This window comes from Symphalangus syndactylus, chromosome 4 (assembly GCF_028878055.3).
Source record: "Symphalangus syndactylus isolate Jambi chromosome 4, NHGRI_mSymSyn1-v2.1_pri, whole genome shotgun sequence".
NCBI lineage: Eukaryota > Metazoa > Chordata > Mammalia > Primates > Hylobatidae > Symphalangus > Symphalangus syndactylus.
This window is the reverse complement of record NC_072426.2, coordinates 111538065-111561344: the sequence shown is the minus strand read 5'-3', so window position 1 is coordinate 111561344 and position 23280 is coordinate 111538065. Positions and strand designations below refer to the sequence as shown.

Here is a 23280-nt window from a genome sequence, read left to right as displayed (position 1 = left end):
TATCTAGTTATCTCTATAAAACATATGGGAATGCCAATGATACTGGCCAATTGGGAGAACATCCAGAGGTATATTTGGATACTGACGCCCCTTTTCTTTTTCCATAAGTCATGCAAACATTCTCTGTTCTCAGATGTCAGTTAAAATAATGTTAACAATATTTATTGAATAACAGTTATGTGTCACAGTATGTAGTTGCTACAGTTGATATTAAGAAAGAGTAAATCCATAACTTAAGGTGCATATAATATAGTAAAGGTATAAGACAAACTTAAGAATGTAATACACAATCTAGTAAGGAAGGCTGTCAAGAAGTATCAACAATGTCTGATACAGTGCAGATGAGGGAAGGATGGCTTCTTTTGAGGGACAGAAAAAAAGGTTTCATGGAAGAGGTGATATTTGAAATGGATCTGGAAGAATTGATACGATTTGAACCAGAGGATAAAGGTGTTCCATGCAGAAAGAATGCCATCATTCTAAGAGCCCAGTGGCATTCAGTTCTGTTCACATCCTTAACTCTCTGTCCCCAGACCCCAAAGAAGCAGTCACAATAGGAAAAGTCATTTCATTTCTACTCTTACTTACAGGGCTTTAGCCTGCATCTCACACTCTCCAGTTTGAAGCATGTGTCCTGTCCTCTCTCGGTGTGCCTGGCTTCATTAAGGAATCCTCATTTTTGTAGCACTCATCAAATTGACAACTTATTTGGATGGTGTGCATGACTTTTCTCATCAGCAACTCTGAGAGTTGCTCTGACTCAAATCACTTCCTAGTGCCCCAGCAGCTGCCTATTGATAAGATTACAAGGGATACTTCTCCTTATTCCTCTCCCTCCTTTCCCCCTGAACCAGGCATATAACATCCCACACTCCAGACTAGTTGACTCCAGGGCCCTGATTTTCTGCCTGTCTGGGGTCAGGATAAGATAATAGGAAAGCACCATATAACACAGGAACTGTGAGTAATCTAGTTTATTAGGAACAGGAGATACACTCAGGAGATTGGTAAATTGTCGGCTGGAAAGATAATCTAGGCTCATATTGTAGAAGTCTTTGAGTGACAAGCTGAGAAAATTGTATTTGATTTGATAAGAAATGAGAATCCAATGGAGGATTTTGAGCAGAGCTTACTGTTTGCAATTAGCTCTCTCTCTCTAGGTACTGGGTATGTGTATGAGTGTGTGTGTTTTCTATGATATATTCTTATAGGAAAAAGAATAGGGTCTATTAGATTTTCTTTGCATAGTGCCACTCACAACTGTGTGCATATAAGAAAGGCTTTGTGGAGATGAGGATGATGAGGAAATTTGGGAAAGTTTATTAGACCACAGTGCTTTGCAAAATGTCACATTCATAAAGGGCTCAAGCATTCCCGAGAGGGAAACATAAAGATTATCAAAGAGAAAGTAGGCAATGCCAGTAAAAATGGAATAGGTATTTATCCTGTGGAAGTCTTTAGTTTTAACTGGCAGAGACTAGATGGAAACTGAAACAAATCTCAGAGTTTCATGCTATGCTGACAGCAGAGATGTGGTTCAGTTAGCTTCTTGCCGAGTGTTTAAAGGATGCTGAAACTCTTCCAGTTTACAGTACATTTGGCAGCTCCCTGTTGGATAATCTTTTTTATGTGTATTCTGTTTAGAAGTGAATTCTACACCAGTTATTTTAAGTATTATTTTTTAAATCTGTTGCTGTGTTAATTATAGCGAGGACAGCAGCAACACAATAATAGGCTGACGGGAATGTTTTATTTAATGAACCAGGGAAATATCCACCAAGGCTGTATAGAAATGGCAGTGGACTGAAAATAATCAAATATGAATGGGTTTAGGTAGCCAATGGCACTGACAGCTTATGAAGCTGAACGCCAGATTTTTTTTTTCCTGCTGTAGTTTATGTGAGAGTCACTGAAGAAAAGAACCCTTGGCATTATTATATTTTCTTGTGGAATGTAACTAATTTCACAGTGGAATAATTTTGACAAGAGTTCTTAGTTTCCTTCCATATGTTGTATTTCATTTTTTAAAAAAAGAGGTCTTTGCCCTGGTCTTTGAGTGCTATTGAGCACCATAGAACAGCTGTTTATTTTTTGTGCCAAAAAAAAAAAAAAGAAAGGTGAGTCACAGTAAATTGCTCTTACACAATTGCACGCTAGCATGAAGACCTCAAAACCAAACAAAGCAAGAGGCCATCTTGACTCCTCATCAAGGTCTGAAGCAAAGTGAAAATTATGGATGAACATTTAATATTAAGTTCCACATCTTCCCTCTGCCCCTGCAGACCAGGTGTATAACCACCTTTGTTTTAAAGACAGGTAGAGGAGTTACTGTGTTTTCATTCAAATATGTAAAATTTGAAAAGCAATAGCATAAGTGGCTGAAGTTATAGAAAATTAAATAATTTTTACCCTTTTCCTGTAAAAAGATATCCTACAACTTGTATGTACAATATGTAAGGAGGAAAATAAAGAATACCTAGCAGTAGTACTGATTGATGTTGGATTTTTTGAAGGGCAGGCCTTTCATTTCCTTGAATTTTCCATTGATTTACTTCAAACTATCATTTCTAAATAGTTTTCTGGGACTAGGGATCTTCGCATGAAATCTTCAGTATGTTCTAGGATACTTAATTCTGGCACTTATTTATCTTACAGATTAAAAAGAAACTTAGAGCCTTAAATGGTTGGTTATGTGAGCTTTCCTCTTCCACCTCCACCCCATACACATGAACTCACACACATAGGCACGCGCACACACACACACACACATACACACACACACACACACATACACACACACACACAATCTTTTCCTGCTGATATTTTTAAATTGTATGCCAAATAAGAACCAATTGTCAGGCCTCTGAGCCCAAGCCTGCACGTATACGTCCAGATGGCCTGAGACAACTGAAGAACCACAGAAGAAGTAAAAATAGTCAGTTCCTGCCTTAACTGGTGACATTCCACCATTGTGATTTGTTCCTGCCCCACCCTGACTGATCAATTGACCTTGTGACATTCCTTCTCCTGGAAAATGAGTCTCAGAAGCTCCCCACCAAGCACCTTGTGACTCCCGCCCCTGACCGCAAGCAAACAACCTTCTTTAACTGTAATTTTTCACTACCTACCCACATCCTATAAAACTGCCCCACCCCTATCTCCCTTTGCTGACTCCTTTTTTTGGACTCAGCCCGCCTGCATCCAGGTGATTAAAAAGCTTTATTGCATACACAAAGCCTGTTTGGTGGTCTCTTCACCTGTACGTGCATAACACCAATCTGCTGAATAATTTCTGCTTGTTGTAAAGGTAGAAAATAATTTTTTTCTCTACTTTTTCTGAGTTCTTAACTAGTCCCTCCAGTAACAAAAGATAGATTAAGAGGAGAAAAACAAATAGAAGTTTATTAACATTTATTCCTTAGATATACATTCATTCTAGATATTCAGAGAAATTAGTCAATCTCAAAGATGTGGGCTTAGTTCAGGCTTAAATACAGTCCTCTACTGAAAAAAAGAAAAAAGAGAGTTGGAGGACCAGTAATGTGGTGGTAACCAGGAAAAGCATGGAAAACAAGGGTAAGGTTTGTTATGCAGATTTAAGTCAGTGCCTTGTCTATTGATAAGAATCTCTAATGATTTAAAGTCATTCGCTCCTGGTGCAGAGAGGAAGACACCCTTACCAGTGGAGATTTTCTTTATAAATGTAAATTTCCCTTTACAAAAAAGTAACCTCTACTCTATTTTTAGGGTTTCTCATTTATCTGTAGCACCTTCAAATAACCAGCTCAAAATAATCCTTATGCTAGGGAGCCATATTTCAGGGTGGCATATTCTGGTCTCCTACATAATTGTTCAACTAAATATCAGTAGAACAGGAAAAAGAAGAAGTAGGGCCACAACAAAACAATGCTGTAAATGCTGTTAAATGTGGCTAATACCAGTGTAATCATTAAAATTTAACATGAATTTAAGCCCAAAAGAAAAAATAAGCACACAATAATTCATTTAAAAAAATTGTGGTTGATGTTCAGTACCTGGTAAGCTAATGTACAAGAGGCATGAAAAGTTGAATAAGATATCTGCTCTTGAGATCCTCAAAGTCTGATAGCAAATGTAGAAAGAATTATGACATAGTATGGTGAGTTCTATAATAAATTACACCTGCCTTTACAAAAATTATAATAGTGAGAAAATTATGACAGTGAAAGAGATCTGACCTAACCAACTTCATCTTGCTTTTAGCCTCTAAGCCGCCCTTGTTCATTCCTGGGAGTAGGCCAAGCTAACTTTTGGAGGAATTTCATTTATACTTTAACTTTGAAACAAAGATGACAATGGTTTCTCCTGACACAAAATCCCTCCTGGCCTGGGAACCAGACTGCCTTTGAAAAACTAACAAATTAGCCACAAGATTAGAAATTACGGCTCAGGAGTCATGCAGCCAGAGGCCACAAGATCACCAACCTCCCCAGTTGCTCCTATAGACAACATTACTATTGTAAAACCTAAGCTTGGTGTTTATGGTATTTCTCAGGAAGTACATTCTGATGGATCAGCTGGCGCCACCTAGACTGGTGAACTGGCTCATCTGGTCTTGTTGTCCTCACCCAAGAACCTACTCAGTGCAAGAGAACAGCTTCAACCCTCGCAAATTAGCTTTAAAAAATCCTAGCCTCCAAATTTTCGGGAGGCTGCTTTGAGTAATAATAAAACTCCTGTCTCTTGTTTAGCTGGGTCTATGTGTATTAAACTCTGTCTTGTATTTCTCTTGTCTTGATAAATCAGTTTTATCTGGGCAGTAGGCAAGAAGAGCCAGTTGGGTGGTTACAAAATGAATAGTTCACAGGCAGTGATGGGGCTCACATCACATCATCCCAAAATATGATTGTAGGAGACCAATATATACAACCCTAAAATATGCCTCTATGGCATATTATTTTGAGAAACTGCAGACATAGAAGCAGCTCTAAAAAGTTGATCCTTTGTAAGAGAAATTGACATCTATCATGAAAATATCTATTTGTAAGGGTGTCTCCCTCTCTGCACCATGAAGAGAGAGATGGGTAATTGGAGAAGATATTGACTTAAATCTGCATAACAAACCTTATCTTTGTTTAAGGTGCTTTTCCTGGTCATATCATAACCAGGCCTTTCCCCACATCCTTCTTTCTTTGTTTCAGAGAACAATAGTATGTAAGCCTGAAGTTTAAATGCTTTTCTTTGAGATCCACTCTAGAGAATTACTCATTTCCTAGCTGTCTCATATAAAAATATACATGTTAATAAACGTGTTTATTTTCCTCCTATTAATGTATCTTTTGTTAGAGAAAGTCCCACATGAGAAATATGAGTGGTAGAGAAAATTATTTTTTCTCCCCTACAGCAACTAGAAAATAAGGAGGGTTATTAGTAGCAGAGTCAAAAAGAAGAAAGCATACACTGGAAAAAATTGTAACTCATATAAAAACAAAACAGATCTAATTTTCTTAATATGTAAAAGGTTTTCATAAATGAGTAAGACTAATTACCTACTAGAAAAATGTGAAAATTACATAAGCAGATAATTCATTAAAAAGAGATACACATAACCCTTAAAATATGAAAAGGTGCTGAACTTGAATCATAATGAAAGAAATAAAACATAAAATTACACTGAAATAACATCTCTTACCTATAAAGATTGATAAAGATATGTAAGTTTGATACACTGTCTTATCAAGAATGTGGGAGAAATGTGAACTTCACATATTGCTTGAGAAAGTATAAATTGGTACAACACATATGGAGAATAACTGAAAATATTTATCATAATTTTATACTCTCTGATGGAACAATTCCAATTTATTCTGTGAGTATACAAGTATGTTTTTGCAAAATGACATATGTGTTACAGGAAAGCGGTCCCAATCCAGACCCCAAGAGTAGGTTCTTGGATCTCATGCAAGAAAGAATTCAGGTCCAGTCCACAGAGCAAAGCAAAAGCAAGTTTATGAAGAAAGTAAAGTGGGCCGGACATGGTGGCTCACGCCTGTAATCCCAGCACTTTGGGAGGCCAAGGCAACAGATCACTTGAAGTCAGGAGTTCAAAACTAGCCTGGCATGGGAAACCCCATCTCTACTAAAAAAAAAAAAACAAAAATTAGCCCAGCATGGTGGTGTGCACCTGTAATCCCAGCTACTCAGGAGGCTGAGGCAGGAGAATTGCTTGAACAAGGAGGCAAAGATTACAATGAGCCGAGATCGTGACACTGCACTCCAGCCTGGGCAACAGAGCTAGACTCTGTCTCAAAAAAACAAAAAACAAACAAACAAAAAACAAAATTAAGTTAAATAAATGAAGGTAAAGTGGTGAAAGGACAGCTACTCCACAGACAGAATAGGACGTTCCTGAAAGTAAGAGGAGGAGCGTGTCCACCCTAGGTACAATGTTTGTATATATAAATATATATAGGATGAAAATAGATCTTGGGGAGATGTGCTCTGCTACAAGAGTTTGTGATAAAGGATTAATTTTATTAATTACTATATTTTGCAATAATTGATATTATCTTTAAAGCAAAATTACAAATGCGTTTGTTCTCCAGATAGCAGGATATCTGGACACTCCGGATAGCAGGATATCTGGACACTCCCAAGTCTGGGTCTGTTTCGTAAGCATTGTTAATTTGTTCCCTTAACCATAAACCTCTAGAGGCTAAGGATGCCTCATTTTCTGGAAATGCAGCCCAGCAAGTCCCAGACTAATTTTCCTAGCCCTCACTCAAAATGAAGTCGCTCTGGTTCAAATGCCTCTGACATATGTACAAGACTATTAATTCCATCATTGCTCATAATAACAAACGTTAAAAATCATTTAGAGTTTCATAAATAGGAGAGTGATTAAGTATACTATGCTATAACCCTGACATAAAATACTATACAGCTATATGGGAATGACGCTACACTCTCTATACTGATATGAAAACACCTCTTTCCAAAACACAATCATTTAGCGGAAAAAGGAAATGTTCAGAACACACTGCATAGCTGTTGTGGGAAGTCAGGGACCCTAAACGGGGGGACCGGCTGAAGCCATGACAGAAGAACGTGGATTGTGAAGATTTTATGGACATTTATTAGTTCCCCAAATTAATACTTTTGTAATTTCTTATGCCTGTCTTTACTGCAATCTCTAAAAATAAATTGTAAAGATTTCATGGACACTTATCACTTTCCCAATCAATACCCTTGTGATTTCCTATGCCTGTCTTTACTTTAATCTCTTAATCCTGTCAGCTGAGGAGGATGTATATCGCCTCAGGACCATGTGATGATTGCGTTAACTACACAAATTGTACAGCATGCATGTTTGAGCAATATGAAATGTAGGCACCTTGAAAAAAGAACAGGATAACAGCAATTGTTCAGGGAATAAGAGAGATAACCTTAAACTCTGACCGCCGGTGAGCTGGGCAGAACAGAGCCATATTTCTCTTCTTCCAAAAGCAAATGGGAGAAATATCACTGAATTCTTTTTCTCGGCATGGAACGTCCCTGAGGAACAGAATACGCGCCTGGAGGTATAGGCTTATAAACAGCGCCCCCAGGTGCACCTGTCTCTTATGGTCGAAACTGCAGAGATGAAATATACTCCAGTCTCCCATAGCGCTCCCAGGCTTATTAGGAAGAGGAAGTTCCCACCTAATAAATTTTGGTCAGACCGGTTGATCTCAAAACCCTGTCTCCTGATAAGATGTTATCAATGACAATAGTGCCCGAAACTTCATTAGCAATTTTAATTTCGCCTCGATCCTGTGGTCCTGTGATTTCGCCCTGCCTCCACTTGCCTTGTGATATTCTATTACCCTGTTAAGTACTTGATGTCTGTCACCCACACCTATTCGCACACTCCCTCCCCTTTTGAAAATCCCTAATAAAAACTTGCTGGTTTTTGTGGCTTGTGGGGCATCATGGATCCTACCAACGTGTGATGTCTCCCCCGGACGACCAGCTTTAAAATTTCTCTCTTTTGTACTCTGTCCCTTTATTTCTGAAGCCGGCCAACGCTTAGGAAAATAGAAAAGAACCTACGTGATTATTGGGGCAAGTCCCCCGATACATAGCACACTACTATTTGTGTAAAACCAGAGCAAACTTGTCTTTGCTAATTTATGCATAAATATTTTTGGAAACACAAAGTCAGCCAATGAGAAGTGAAAGGGAACAGCATGAAACAATAGTGCAAAGGAGACTTTTCACTACCTGCCTCTAAATATGTTTGGATTTTGGACTATGTGAATGCAATATCTTTTTGTAATTGCCTGATAGGATTTTTTTCTGCCAACTGCACACACAAAATCAACTCACTGAGACCACAGTATTGCACTAAAGAAAGAGTTTCACTGATGCACGAGGAGCTATGCTGAAGATGGAGTTATTACTCAAACCAATCTCCCCAAAGGCTTGGAGGTTAGGGTGTTTTGAGTATAGTCTGGTGGGCATGGGGCTAGGGAATGGGTGCTATTGACTGGTTGGGGATGAAATCGTAAGGGTATGGAAAATGGTTCTCTGGCGCTGAGTCTGCCTCTGGGTGGGAGCCACATGACAGGTTGAGTCAAGAATCACAGATCTGGGTGAAATCAGCCAGTCATCAGGAATGCGAAAATCTGAAAAAACATCTCAAAAGACCAATCTTCGGTTCTATAACAGTGATGTCATCACAGGAGTAATTGGGGAAATTATAAATTTTGTGACCTCCTCAACAATGGCTGGTTATATTTTAGCAGAATTAGGCTCCCTTCATAATCCTAGCCTTACGGCCTTTCATTAATTTTACAAAGGCAGTTTAGTTTTTGGGAAGGGCAATTATCATCCTTGCTTTAAGGTTAAACTATAAAATAAATTCTTCCCAAAGTTAGCTTGGCCTATGCCAAGGAATGACCAAGTACAGCTTGGAGGTTAGAAGCAAGATGGAGTCAACTATGTCAGATTTCTCTCACTGTCCCAATTTTTCAAAGATGGCTTCACTATTTGAAAAAATGAAAATTTTTTTTTAAAAAAGAAAAAGAGGAGGGAATAAATACTTCCAATCTCAGCAGTCAGGAAAGCCTTTAGAAAGGAAGTGGTAGTTGAGCTGAATTTTGGAAGACGAGCCGTTCAAGCAAAGAGGAAAGATAAATGAATGGCACGAGGAAATACTCAGAAATATGAAAATATGTGGAGGGTCAGCAAAACCATAAAATGACACTTGGAAGGAAGCTTCAAAGAGCGAAAAAGAGAGCAGTGAAATATAAAACAAAGGAAGTGGAAAGCTCCAGGAAGGAGGGCATGATCATTAGCATCAAAAGCTGCCAGGAGGTCACCTAAGGCTGCAGCATTCCCGCCGTTTATCTGCAGCTTATCTGCAGTTGATCTCCACTTTCTGCTCTTGACTTTTTGCCATTGGACACTGTGGTTAAAGGTGTTGGTTTTATTTCTAGTTTTGCTAACCAGTGATTTGCAGATTCTTTGCTATCAATGTGTTTCTTTGTTAGGCACTTGGATAACAAAAAGTAACAGATACAACAGATGACTTTAAAAATTTTTAAATCTATTTTGTGAGAAAAATTGCATCAGCTAAAGAGCTTGTGGACAATTAGAATGCAGTATACCTAAAAATGCAAAATGTACAAATAAATGTATGACTTTCATAGCACTTAGTTTATTAAGATACATTACAGGGCTTATTGAGTGGCAATCAAATGAGGTAACACATGTAATAACAAACCATCATGGAGTATGGTATGAATAGAAGGAATGCTGATAGAGACAGTAATGACGATGTAAACATAATGATAATCCTGTAATGAAGGGAACATTTCATCCTAGCTGTTTTCCTTTGTGCTAAGCCTGTTCTTCCCCATGCTTTTTCTTCAGAACGTTCCATAACAGTGTGGTTAAATGGATAAAACTGGCCAGAATTCCAAAAAAAGCTTCGTGAATTTATGTTGGGAAAATGAGCAGGACATTCAGGAAATAAGAGGAGACTGGATGATGTTGACAGAAGGAATAGCAGGAGCAGAACTCTAGTCTCCTGAGAGGGTGTGGCTTGTTCTAGCCCCAGGGAATGGGAAGAGTCTGCAGTTCTGACCTGATCATAAACTAGGGGTGTGATAGCGGCCTGGTCATTTCACCTTTCTCAATTCCAGTTTGATTACCTATAAAATGACAAGATCAGTGGTTTCAAATTTTTCTTTTAGAAGTGCAATTTTATTTTTCTTAGGTAAACTGTGCTTAAAAGACCAGTAGATAGAACAGTGGTAGGAGCTGCCCTGGCTGGAGCAGGTATGGGCAACCATCTGCCCTCTTTCCTCACTGCCTTTTGAGATGGCCTCTGAATGAAGCACCATAATCCAGTAAATGCGGGAATTGGACCATCTTATGGCCCATTCAAGTTCTAGTTTTTTTTGTTTTTGTTTTTGTTTTTGAGACAGAGTATCACTAACACCAGGCTTGAGTGCAGTGGTGCGATCTTGGCACACTGCAACCTCTGTCTCCAGGGTTCAAGTGATGCTTTGCCTCAGCCTCCTGAGTAGCTGGGACTACAGGCACATGCCACCACATCCGGACTTTTTTTTTTTTTGGATTTTTAATAGACACGAGCTTTCACCATGTTGGCCAGGCTGGTCTCGAACTCCTGACCTTGTGATCCGTCCACCTCAGCATCCCAAAGTGCTGGGATTACAGGCATGAGCCACAGTGCCCAGCCTCTAATTTTTAAAATTGTCCATGGCTGCAAGGACTTCATGTCTAAAACACCAAAAGCAATGGCAACAAAAGCCAAAATTGACACATGGGATCTCATTAAACTAAAGAGCTTCTGCACAGCAAAAGAAACTACCATCAGAGTGAACACGCAACCTACAGAATGGGAGAAAATTTTTGCAACCTACTCATCTGTCAATGGGCTAATATCCAGAATCTACAATGAACTCAAACAAATTTACAAGAAAAAAACAACCCCATGAAAAAGTGGGCAAAGGATATGAACAGACACTTCTCAAAAGAAGACATTTGGCCGGGCGCGGTGGCTCACGCTTGTAATCCCAGCACTTTGGGAGGCCAAGGCGGGCGGATCACGAGGTCAGGAGATCGAGACCACAGTGAAACCCCGTCTCTACTAAAAAAAAAAAAAAAAAAAAAAATTAGCTGGGCGTGGTGGCGGGTGCCTGTAGTCCCAGCTACTCAGAGAGGCTGAGGCAGGAGAATGGCGTGAACCTGGGAGGCGGAGCTTGCAGTGAGCCGAGATTGCGCCACTGCACTCCAGCCTGGGCGACAGAGCGAGACTCCGTCTCAAAAAAAAAAAAAAAAAAAAAGAAGACATTTATGCAGCCAAAAAACACATGAAAAAATGCTCATCATCACTGGCCATCAGAGAAATGCAAATCAAAACCACAATGAGATACCATCTCACACCAGTTAGAATGGCCATCATTACAAAGTCAGGAAACAACAGGTGCTGGAGAGGATGTGGAGATACAGGAACACTTTTACACTGTTGGTGGGACTGTAAACTAGTTCAACCATTGTGGAAGTCAGTGTGGCGATTCCTCAGGGATCTAGAACTAGAAATACTGTTTGACCCAGCCATCCCATTACTGGGTATATACCCAAAGGATTATAAATCATGCTGCTATAAAGACACATGCACACGTATGTTTATAACGGCACTATTCACAATAGCAAAGACTTGGAACCAACCTAAATGTCCAACAACGATAGACTGGATTAAGAAAATGTGGCACATATACACCATGGAATACTATGCATCCATAAAAAATGATGAGTTCATGTCCTTTGTAGGGACATAGATGAAACTGGAAACCATCATTCTCAGCAAAATATCGCAAGGACAAAAAACCAAACACCGCATGTTCTCACTCATAGGTGGGAACTGAACAATGAGAACACATGGACACAGGAAGGGGAACATCACACACCGGGGACTGTTGTGGGGTGGGGGGAGGGGGGAGGGATAGCATATACCTAATGCTAAATGACGAGTTAATGGGTGCAGCACACCAACATGGCACATGTATACATATGTAACAAACCTGCACGCTGTGCACATGTACCCTAAAACTTAAAGTATAATAATAAAATACTCCAGAAACAGAAAAAAAAATCACATAAACATTTCAATGTTAAATTTCCTTATTTGTAGAACAAAGGCTTATGAGGTAATTGTAAGAATTAAATAACAAATCAAATAAAGCATAAAACAATCATAAAACAAAATTGTCCATGGCTTTAGTATTCTGAGAGCACTGAAAAGGTGATCAGTCAAAGGATGAGATTATTCTAAAAACCATTTCTCAATGTTTGCTTTGATCATTTCAGTAGTATTTCAACTTTGGATTATAAAAAAGCTATTTCCTTGGGCATCATGGTGGTCTAGGAACCCCAATAACCTTACTGAGATACCTATATACCAACCTCAGAATCTTATAACTGAAAGATACGTGGGTTGGCAGTTATATATTATATAAACCTCAAAGACAAAGACAATGCAAGCTGTTTTTTAAAAAGTCTCAACTTAATATCAAACTATGCTTATTGGCATTATATTACTCCTATAATACATGCACAGGAAAATAAATAATTTTATCACAGAGGAGCAATGCATCAAAAAGCTAATTTTCCTCACAGCATAGATAGTTCTCTATATTTCATTATGTCACATGCACAGTGAAAGGTTATTGTGTGTGTCAGGGTTCTCCAGAGAAACAGGGTCAATAGGAGATATATATATATATTATTTCCTACTATATATATAAGTATATATACATAAATATTTAGGTTGGTGCAAAAGTAATTGTTTTGGACATTACTTTCAATGGCAGTAAGGGTTTTGGACATTGCTTTGAATGGAAAAACCTCAGTTACATTTCCATCAACCTTATACACACACACACATTCACACATATATATGAGATTTATATATACATATATAATTATATATATGTGAGATTTATTATAATAAATTGGCTTACTTGGTTATGGAGTCTGAGAAGTCCCATGAAGTCCCACAATCTGCCATCTGCAAGCTGGAGACCCAGGAAAACCAGAGGTGTAATTTGAAGGCCTGAGAACTGGAGAGCTGATAGTGTACATTCCAGTCTGAGTCTGGAAGAGCACTGAGAGCAGAAGATTGATGTCTCAGCCCCAGCAGTCAGGCAGACATTGAATTCAACCTTCCTCAGTCTTTGTTTCATTTAAGCCCTCAGTGGATGGGACAATTCCCACCCACATTGACGAGGATCATCTGCTTTACTCAGCCCACCGATTCAAATGCTAATCTGTCTTTCGTTCTTCTTTTTTTGTTGTTGTTTGTTTTTTTGTTTTTTATGAGACAGGGTCTCACTTTATCGCCCAGGCTGGAGTACGATGTTGGCTTACTGCAACCTCCGCCTCCCAGGCTCAGGCAATTCTCGTGCCTCAGCCTCCCTAGTAGCTGGGACTACAGGTGTGCACCACCACATCCGGCTAAGCTTTGTATTTTTTAGTAGAGACGGTGTTTTGCCATGTTGCCCAGGCTGGTCTCAGACTCCCAAGTTCAGGCAACCTGCCCACCTCGGCCTCCCAAAATGCTAGGATTACAGGCATGAACCACTGTGCCCGGCCTTCAGATGGTAATCTCTTACAGAAACACCCTCACAGACACATCCAGAAATAATGTCTGATCAGTTATCTGGGCATCCCATAAGTTCAGTCAAGTTGACATGCAAAATTAATCACTAGTAATGAAATTCAAAGCTTAAATGTAGTTGTGATTTGCGGTAAACTTTTAGGCTATACTTAATCAATCTACATTGGTTTATTATACAGAGATGGTACCACCCTAATAGTTTGTTGATTCATATTTCTAATCCTTACATGGTGTTTAACTTAATGTTGGTAAGCCAGCTTCTTGCTTTCCAAAAAAATAAAATACGTCGATGCTGCCTAACTGCAATTAACCAACATTCTTAAAGCATTTGCCAGAATGGATTGTTTATGAGAACTCATGGTGCTCAGCACTCACTTTCTTCAATAAAATCAATTGAAAAGATCAAACTGTTGGTGAGTGAGGACTGTGGTGGTTTTAGCTGCCTTCTGATTGCTTGGGCAGATGTGTGTCAGCATGCTTTCTCTTCTTCTAGGGAGTGAAGGAAGTCCCCTTATGTGTGTGCCCAGGACTGGCTCCTGTTCCTGGAATAAACACCATCATGTTGTGCAGTCTTGCAGTTTCTAGTAAGTGCTGTGCATGATTGGCATGTCCTTCAGAAAGCAGCAAGCCTGGATAGGAGACAGAAGGGAAAGCGAGAATGATATCAATAGCCTCCAAGGGGATTTATTTTAAAGCCTGCCATGTTGTCAACATTGTTTCAATACGACAGCTGAGGCTTTTGCCAAGTATTGAACATCTGACCCCATGTGGCTTGTCACTTTAAGCTGTGCCTTTTTCTAAATGGAAGGGCTGACCCTCCGAGAAACCACAGCCTGTGTCTGGTTCATCACCGAGTTCAAGATGATTATCTGAAGTTTGTTTGAACCTCAAGGGAGAATAAAATTGAACTGAAAATCTCACCCCAGCAAATTTCCCCAGTGATGTTTGGCCCTTCAGCTTTTGCTTAGAAATGACATGAAAGCAGCTTTTGTCCCCTGGTCATTTGGGACTGGATGGTAGATTCCAGATGTATCATATGCCATTCTGGTGATAATCCAGCAGGGAAAGAAATGTATTTAATCATTTCTGAAATGAGAAATAGGACATGGAGTTTAATTCAGCTTAAACATTGTTTAACTTGTGTTTCTTTTGCTGATAGATATTGTCATATACAAGTTTATGCATTTCAACTTCCAGAGACTGAGAATTTTCCTACTAAAAATTCAACAGCTAGGATAAGTGAAATCTAAGCTTTCAGAAATAGTCAATAAGAATGCAAACTTTGAAGTTAGACTTGGGTTTACATTTTGACTCTACCACTTCTTAGAGACGAAACCAAGAGCAAATCATTAACCTCTCTGAACTTTGCTCTACTTATCTTTAAAACAAGGTCGACAGTGCCCACTTTATAGGCCTGAAGTAAAGATTATATAACCTCTTAGTGTCTAGATCTTAGTAAATTCTTTATAAATGGTGACAATTTTTATATAATAAACAGAGAATACAGTAGATATGTAATATATGCAATAAGCCTGTGAATCTGTTTTATTCATATTTGCCACTAATCCTTCCAAGGTAATAGATCTTATTAAAAACAATAATCATAGTAATGCAGTGATACCTTTGGAGAGATATTATTTTACTAAACATTGCCATTTTACTATATAGATGTTTAAAAGAAGGGAATTGTGTCTTTATACTTCACTGCATATTGTAGGTACTCGCTATGTTTTGCTCTAAAAAACTGACATACCACACTATCAACCAATATTTTAACAATTTTTAAATAACAGAACTTTATGTATAATATTAAGAAATGAAAAGCATTTTTATCTTGGAGATTGTAATTTAACAAGTTTTGATCTTCAAATTTTTGTCTTCCTAAACGAAGGAACATTATCATTCTTTGAATTGTAAACAATTACGCCAGGCATGAGGAATAGTCCCAAGCTGGGTGTGGAATTTGCAGTAGCATTGAGATGGCTTAATGTGACAGTTGAGGACCAAAATGTGTTAACTAGCTTTGTGGCATTTCAGCTGGACTATGTGGATAACTTTCCTTTCTAAACATTTATCTGGTGATATCATGTATCCTCATATAATCATATCAATAATAAAATAGGAGTGGATTAGTGGGTTGGTTCATGACTTCACATCGTTTATTTAGCACAGTAAGATGCCATATATATATATATATATATATATATGTTATTGTTGTTTGTTTATATTTTAGACAAGGTCTTGTTCTGTCACTCTGACTGGAGTGCAGTGGCATGATCATGGCTCACTGCAGCCTTGACGTCCTGGGCTCAAGTGATCCTCCCACCTCAGCCTCCTGAGTAGCTGGAACCACAGGCATGTGCCACCATGTCTGACTGATTTTAAAATTTCTTGTAGAGAGGGGATGTCACTATGTTACTCAGTTTGCTCTTGAACTCCTGGGCTCAAGTGATCCTCCTACTTCAGCCTCCCAAAGCGCTGGGATTACAGGTGTATGCCACTGTACCTGGCCAAGATGCAAAATTTTAAGTACTTAAAATTTTCTGTATTTAAATTGGTAGTTCTAGCCCAGGCATGGCGGCTCACACCTGTAATCCCAACACTTTGGGAGGTACAGGCAGAAGGATCACCTGGGCCCAGGAGTTTAAGGCTGCAGTGAATTAGGATCCTAGGACTGTGCCATTGTACTCGAGGCTGGATGACAAAGTGAGACCCTGTCTCATAATAACAACAACAAAGATACATTTGTACTTCTAACCATAATTTTTTTTCTTTTTAAACTCTTTAGTTTAATTATATGGTTCTGTCAATGAAATTGGGAGGCAGTAAAAATTGAGTTAAAAATATTAATTTTAGGGCTGGGCACCGTGGCTCGTGCCTGTAATCCCAGCTCCTTGGGAGGCTGAGGCAGGCGGATCACCTGATGTCAGGAGTTCAAGACCACACTGGCCAACATGGTGAAACCTTGTCTCTACTAAAAATACGAAAATTAGCCAGGTGTGGTGGTGTGTGCCTGTAATTCCAGCTATTCAGGAGGTTGAGGCATGAGTATTGCTTGCACCAGGGAGGAGGAGGTTGCAGTGAGCTGAAATCATGCCACTGAAATCCAGCCTGGGCAACAGAGTAATATTCTGCCTAAAAAAAAAAAAAAAAGATATTAATTTTGATATATTAGGGGAGGTAGCAGAAGTTGAGCTATTATACAGGGTACAGCAAAGCTAAACTGCCTGATTTATTGTATGGCTAGAAATGCAAACAAAGTCAATTCCAAAAGTGGTGTTTTCAAAATACTTAGAACAAAGCTATCAATGGAATAATAGCTTCTTGGGGAGGCTCCTTTTAAGAAAAATATCCATTAGAATGGCAGGTAGTTTTAATGCATAAGTAATTTTATTCCTTTATAGTAACACACCATGCTGTTTTATTTAAGAACTTGGTCTTTTCCTGGATACTAGTCCTATGCTACTCACTTTCACTATGTCACTCCAATAGAAAACTGAAAATTATAAAATAAAGCATTAGAAACTCTTTTAAATTTTTTATCAAAAGAAATTGTTCCTAGCAGCCAGTGATTATGTCTTCCTAGTCAACCTTAAACACGAGTCGACATGGATAGGAAAATAACACAGTAGATATCTTGATTGCTTTTAGCTCTCTGAAAACAGGCACTTAATTTCCTTCACAGAAAAAAAATTTTTTTTTTCTTTAAAGTTGACTAGTTAAGTGTAGGAGTAATCAAAGCAGCCAACTCTGGAGAAAAGGCAGTGACTTACAATTTGGTTCATTTACTTAGTGTATGAATTTGTTTTCTAAACTGTATCATGGGGTAATAATAGGACTGATCATCATTAAGTAGGCCTGTAAGAAGGATGGCATGAAAATATTTGAAACAGATGACGGTGCACGTGTTTAGAAAGACTAGAAGAAAGGCTAGTGTCTTTCAGGTTCTGTGTATGTTTCCCTGGATTTAACTTCATCCTCTCATATTATATTTTTTATTTTTAAAAAATTGTATGTTCTTAGGAATTCGGAAACTAGACAGTCAACATTTCCAGCTGAAGTCAGTTACATGGTAGACATTCTCTGAGCTCATGCGTAAGATATTTTTCTTTTCTTTTTAAAATATGTCTTAACTCATTTTCTCCTCTGACATCTGTATTTCTATCACCTTAATGACTTAAGGAATATAAACTGGATTTATTGTTTTGATGAATGTCTAATCAGTCTAATGGCACCTGACTTATCCAAATTTCCCCAAAGAGAAATGACTAAATTCAATAGGAAAATTATTTCATTGGTCTTATGCATCACACATAAGATAGTAATATTCTTTTTAATAATAGCATTACTTTGTTGGTAATTACTTCTGTTAATTTCACTGAAGGCATTTTAAAAAATGAATTATACTCTACCTATCTCTTCATAACTGTGTTCTATTAGTTTCTGAACACTTCTCCATTTAATCAGGGCTGTTTGGAATATCTCTTCTATTCTTATTCTACTAAGAATGCCTGGGTACTTGAAAGGTTAAAAAATAAATAAAACAAATTTAATCATAACTAAAACCTCACTGAATTTTTTTTATACTCTTTATTAGTGGATGTGATCTCAAAGGGGCCTTGTTTTATCTCTCATAGAAAGATGGAGTTGATAAAGTTGTAATTCAAATTCTGCTAAAGTTAATCTTAAAACAATTATTGTATATTGCACAATTAACTGTAGTCTAAAACTCTGCCATGCTTTCCAGTTTACTCTCATAGTGTAATTCTCACAAGCAATATAGACCATGCCTACTATGGGCTTTATAAAATAAATGAAATAGCCAGAGAGTATACAATACCACTGGGATGCATTTTTTTTTTTTTTTGAGATGGAGTCTTGCTCTTGTCACCCAGGCTGAAGTGCAATGGCACGATCTCGGCTCACTGCAAACCCCGCCTCCCGGGTTCAAGCAATTCTCCCTGCTTCACCCTCCCAAGTAGCTGGGATTACCAGTGCCCACCATATGCCAGGCTAATTTTGTATTTTTAGTAGAGACGACGTTTCGCCATGTCGGCCAGGCTGGTCTCAAACTCCTGACCTAAGGCGACCTGCCCACCTCGGCCTCCCAAAGTGTTGGGATTACAGGCATAAACCACAATGCTGGACTACATTTTTATAAAATTGTTTCTCCTAAATATATCCTGTTAATAGCATGAGGATGCTTCATACCTATTTTTCTCTCTCTGTGCTTCAGTATTTTTTTCATTCATTGTACTGTTATTAAGTGTACTAAGGAGTAGCTCTTTCAAATAAAAGTTGTTTTTTTTTTTTCCAGCTAGAAATCTTGGTATCTCCTGTTCTCCCCTTGATCCTCTCTCCTTGTATGTCTGCTGTTTCTCAACCACCTCATACAAGGATAAAGAGGTGGTGGCCTCCTTGAGCTTTTAAGAGTCTTTGAATGACTCTTAAATTGCTTAGAGGCTTTTCTCCCCTATCTAGAGTCTTTCGAAACTGTGACTCAATTTTTTTCCTGTTTGTACAATCAGCCCTTTGTCTTTGGGGGTTCCATATCTGTAGAGTCAACAAATCAGATTGAAAATATTTGGGAAAAAAATTGCATCTGTACCAAACATGTTCAGACTTTTTCTTCTCATTCCTTAAGCAAAACAGTATAACAACTATTTACACAGCATTTATATTGTGTTAGGTATTATAAGTAACCTAGATATAATGTAAAGTGTATGGTAGTATATGAGTAGGTTATATGCAAATACCACACCATTTTATATCAGAGACTTCAGCATCTATGGATTTGGGATCTGCAGGAGGTTCTGGAATCAATGCCCCAAAGCCCACGGATATTGAGGGACAACTGTACTTGGAACTGATATGTGTTGCTTGGAAATTAAAATTCCTAGTCTAAAGCTTTAAAAGTGGCTAACCTAATACAAATTTCAAGGTCACTTTTTTTTTTAAGAACACATACCATTACCTAACATGGAAAAAGAATTAGTTTACAAAGAAAACATAGACAAATTTGGTCAAAGACATTGAGGCAAGGAAATAAAAAGGAACCATTAAAAACTGAGTTAAAAGGATGTTTTCCAATTTAGAAAGAGAGATTCATCTTCTAAAATCCTTTTGAAAATAGTGCAGAAGCCATAAAGTATATAATTATTTCTCTACTCTAAAAATGGTATATGATTGAAACAACATAATATTCTGGGGAAAAAAAAAAAAACCCTAATCACTTCAGTTATATTTGTGCTTTGTTCTTATAAGCCATTTTCATTTGCTGAAGCCAGAGGACTATTAACCTAGTCTCTGAAATTTTGAAGTGTCCTGAATCCTGTTTTCTGTGAACAACTAAAACTCGATTATATACATAAAGTGAAATTTCAATAACTGAACATATGATCGTAAGATCTTATGAGGGGATGATAATCAACAGAATTAATGAGAGTGTTTAATTTCATGCAGCAATTTTCACAAAAGGTAGAGTACAACAGTAAACTCCATGAGTTGCATTGTAATCAAGCTCCTCTTGTAATGAATGCAGGCCCTTAATTTATTGAAACTAATTTTGAAATCATGGTACCATACATGCTGTCTACTGTAGAAATAATTTATAAACATTAATTGCAGGAAAGAGAGGATCCATTTGCTTCAAAGAGCCCATCAGCAAGCTGTCCTTCCTGTTTTATCAGTAAGCAAAGCTGAGAGCAAATAACAGATGGGACTGTCCCTTGGTGGTGGCGCAGAGCACGCATGAAATATAGCACAATCTTCCTCCAGTGTGTTATGCTTTTAACAGTGGAATATCAGAGCAGAAGAGGTGTGGGCCAGGATGAATGACTGTCTCTGATGAAACATTCTTTTCTTCTAGCAAGATTCCTGTAGCAGATTGAGCTCTGGCAGTTGATCTCAGTGGCTTGATAGAGTGTCATTATAAAAATGCACCTGGAAGATTCTGTGGAAAAGAGAAACCTCCGAAGACCAAGGTGAATCCAAGGCCTGATCTGGACTCTCAATGGGTGGTTAAATTCTATTTCCTTTAAATAAGCATCAAAGACACCACAAAACCACAGATAAAGCTGCCATAGACAGCTATATTTGGTACTCATTTATCATTTGTCACAATCATTTCATCCTCTTGCAATATTTTATTCTACTTACTACTTCTACAAGAAGGTGAGTAGTTGTACATTTGATGTGTGTTGGGGGGTGTGAGGCTAAAATCTTCTGCCTCTGTTGTTTGTATAACCACACTGAAGGCTGTTACTAGGGCTGTGGAAGCTGGATTTAGTACATGTTATTCCTAATGGAAAAATCTATCAGCCCCACTTCAGTGGCTATTATTAAACAACTTTTAGTCAGTCAGATGGGAAGTGATCCCCAATTCCACTAGTAGATTCATGCCCCGTTCATTACCCCTGTTCACAGTAGCTTTTCTAAATGTTTTTCACTTATCCTGGGTTTCTAAGTCTGGCTCATTCCTTCAGCTTTGGACGCTTCTCTTATGTCCTGTTGAAGTGAAAAGATCAAGGCTGCCTGATCTCCTTTAACAAACAACTGTAACCTGCCCCTCTTTGATTTAGTGTATCATTGTCATCATTAGTCCTTTTTCTCTCTCCTATTTTAGGGAAAAAATTACCCTCTTCTTTTAAAAAGTTAATCCACACACATGCTCTTAATTTTACCCATTTCCATTCATTCTTCAATTATCCCCGTGATTACTGAAATATTCAGTCTTTTTCTCTTAAGTGCATTCTCTGATTGACTTGATGAATTTACCTCTTATAAAGAAAAGAAACAAAGCATTACTTCCAAATCTGCATTGCCCTTCAAGCTACTATCTCCATTTCTATGAAATTTCTTAAATGATTAGTCTGTCATCATTAGTTCCTGTAATTGTTCTTCTTTATCTAATTTACTCCTCTCTTTACTGCAGTCTCACTTTCTGCTCCCCAGTCACTTGAAACTGTTCTATCAAAGCATCTAATTCCTAATCTATCAAACACAGTTATGATCATTTCAGACTATTAGGCATATGAACACTCTTTCTACATTGAGCTTTGAAGTCTTGGCAGAAGGCAGGGCTTCATGTCTAAGGATGAAGAGGTAATATGCTTTGTCTTTCTATACTCAGGCAGAGAGGACAAAGGCACATAGCCTTGGTTTGACAGTCAGATGGTCCCATCTGGGGATAGAGGAAAAGCGATCCACAGTGCCACAGTAGCAGCAGAGACTGGAACAGTGGTGATAGTGCTAGCTAGAGACTCTGTGGTGTCCCAATCTAGCCTTTTCCTATACAGCGTTTCTTGCTGACAAATCTCCCTTGGTTCCCACTGACTTTCTGAGCCTTCTTGGCTAAGTTTCATATAATTCTGTGAGCTAACTAATATCTTTGCCATAAATTACTAGCTTGCCTTAATTGAAACATATTTGGTTTATCTTCCTTTGAACTAAAGACCTCATTAGTACAGAAAGTCATACTTTGGAATCAGTTTAATGTAATAGAGTTTTAGGGAAAGTGGAGTGAAAAGTCAGCAAGTGGAACTGATTTTCAGACTGGGGCCAAAAGGGGCAAAATTCCATTTGTCCTCACAGACACGATCCTGGTAGCCCATCCTATGCCATGGTGAAAGAGCTAACTAAACAGTGCCTTTGGTCCCTGTAATGAAAGGCGCTCTCAGAATGAAATGCCTATTCAAGGCGAGGTTTTGGGGAAACCAAGTTGCCACTGTCATTGAAAAGATGAAAGACTGTAGGGATGCAGCTGATGTTTGGAGGGCACCGAATAGCTAAAAAAAAAAAAAAAAAAAAAAAAAAGATAGGCTGGGTGCGGTAGCTCACGCCTGTAATCCCACACTTTGGGAGGCCGAGGCAGGCAGATCACGAGGTCAGGAGATCGAGACCATCCTGGCTAACACGGTGAAACCCTGTCTCTACTAAAAATACACAAAATTAGCCGGGCGTGGTGGCGGGCGCCTGTAGTCCTAGCTACTCAGGAGGCTGAGGCAGGAGAATGGCGTGAACCTGAGAGGCAGAGCTTGCAGTGAGCCGAGATGCGCCACTGCACTCCAGCCTGGGTGACAGAGCGAGACTCCGTCTCAAAAAAAAAAATAATAATAATAATAAAAGATAAATGATAAGCTAATCTTCTTAAATTATTGATTATGGCAAAGACTGAGTTCTTGGAATTCTCACAATCCTAACAGAGTCTCAATTCTAATTCTTTCAACTTTCATGTAGGTGAAAATCAAACTCCAACTTTGATATTATGATCGCCAAATTGTACTATCAGTTGATTTTAGAGTCTTGCCGGTCCTTGTATGAGCAAGTGAGAGACAGCAATGCTCAGAAAACTATAGGACTGGAGGATCCTAAGCATAAGAATTAGACAATGTGGGGTGATTCCAAAGCCTTGAACTCATAGCCTTTTCCCCCGCTGTAGTTGTGTGCTGGAGCCAGCTCTTGCCAGCTCCTGAGATCAACTGCATTTATCTCATCTCTACTCTGTGTCCATGATATGATGACAATTTGAAGTCAGTTACAAGTATTTGAAATGCCACAGTCAGGGCTGTCCCTAACCCCCTTGCCAGAGAATGGATTGTTAAACATTTGCCAGT

General features: G+C 38.5%; 1 long non-coding RNA gene across 3 annotated transcripts in view; it reads left to right on the top strand.

The window, feature by feature from the left end:
- LOC129480323 (uncharacterized) overlaps nt 1-23280 on the top strand; it is a 52973-nt gene that overhangs the window by 14740 nt on the left and 14953 nt on the right. For 2 of the 3 annotated variants that reach the window (XR_010120545.1, XR_010120546.1), the window contains exons 4-5: nt 20535-20649; nt 21798-21907. This is a non-coding gene — a long non-coding RNA (uncharacterized lncRNA). The remainder of the gene's footprint in view (nt 1-20534; nt 20650-21797; nt 21908-23280) is intronic. The other variant, XR_010120547.1, reaches the window with a different exon arrangement.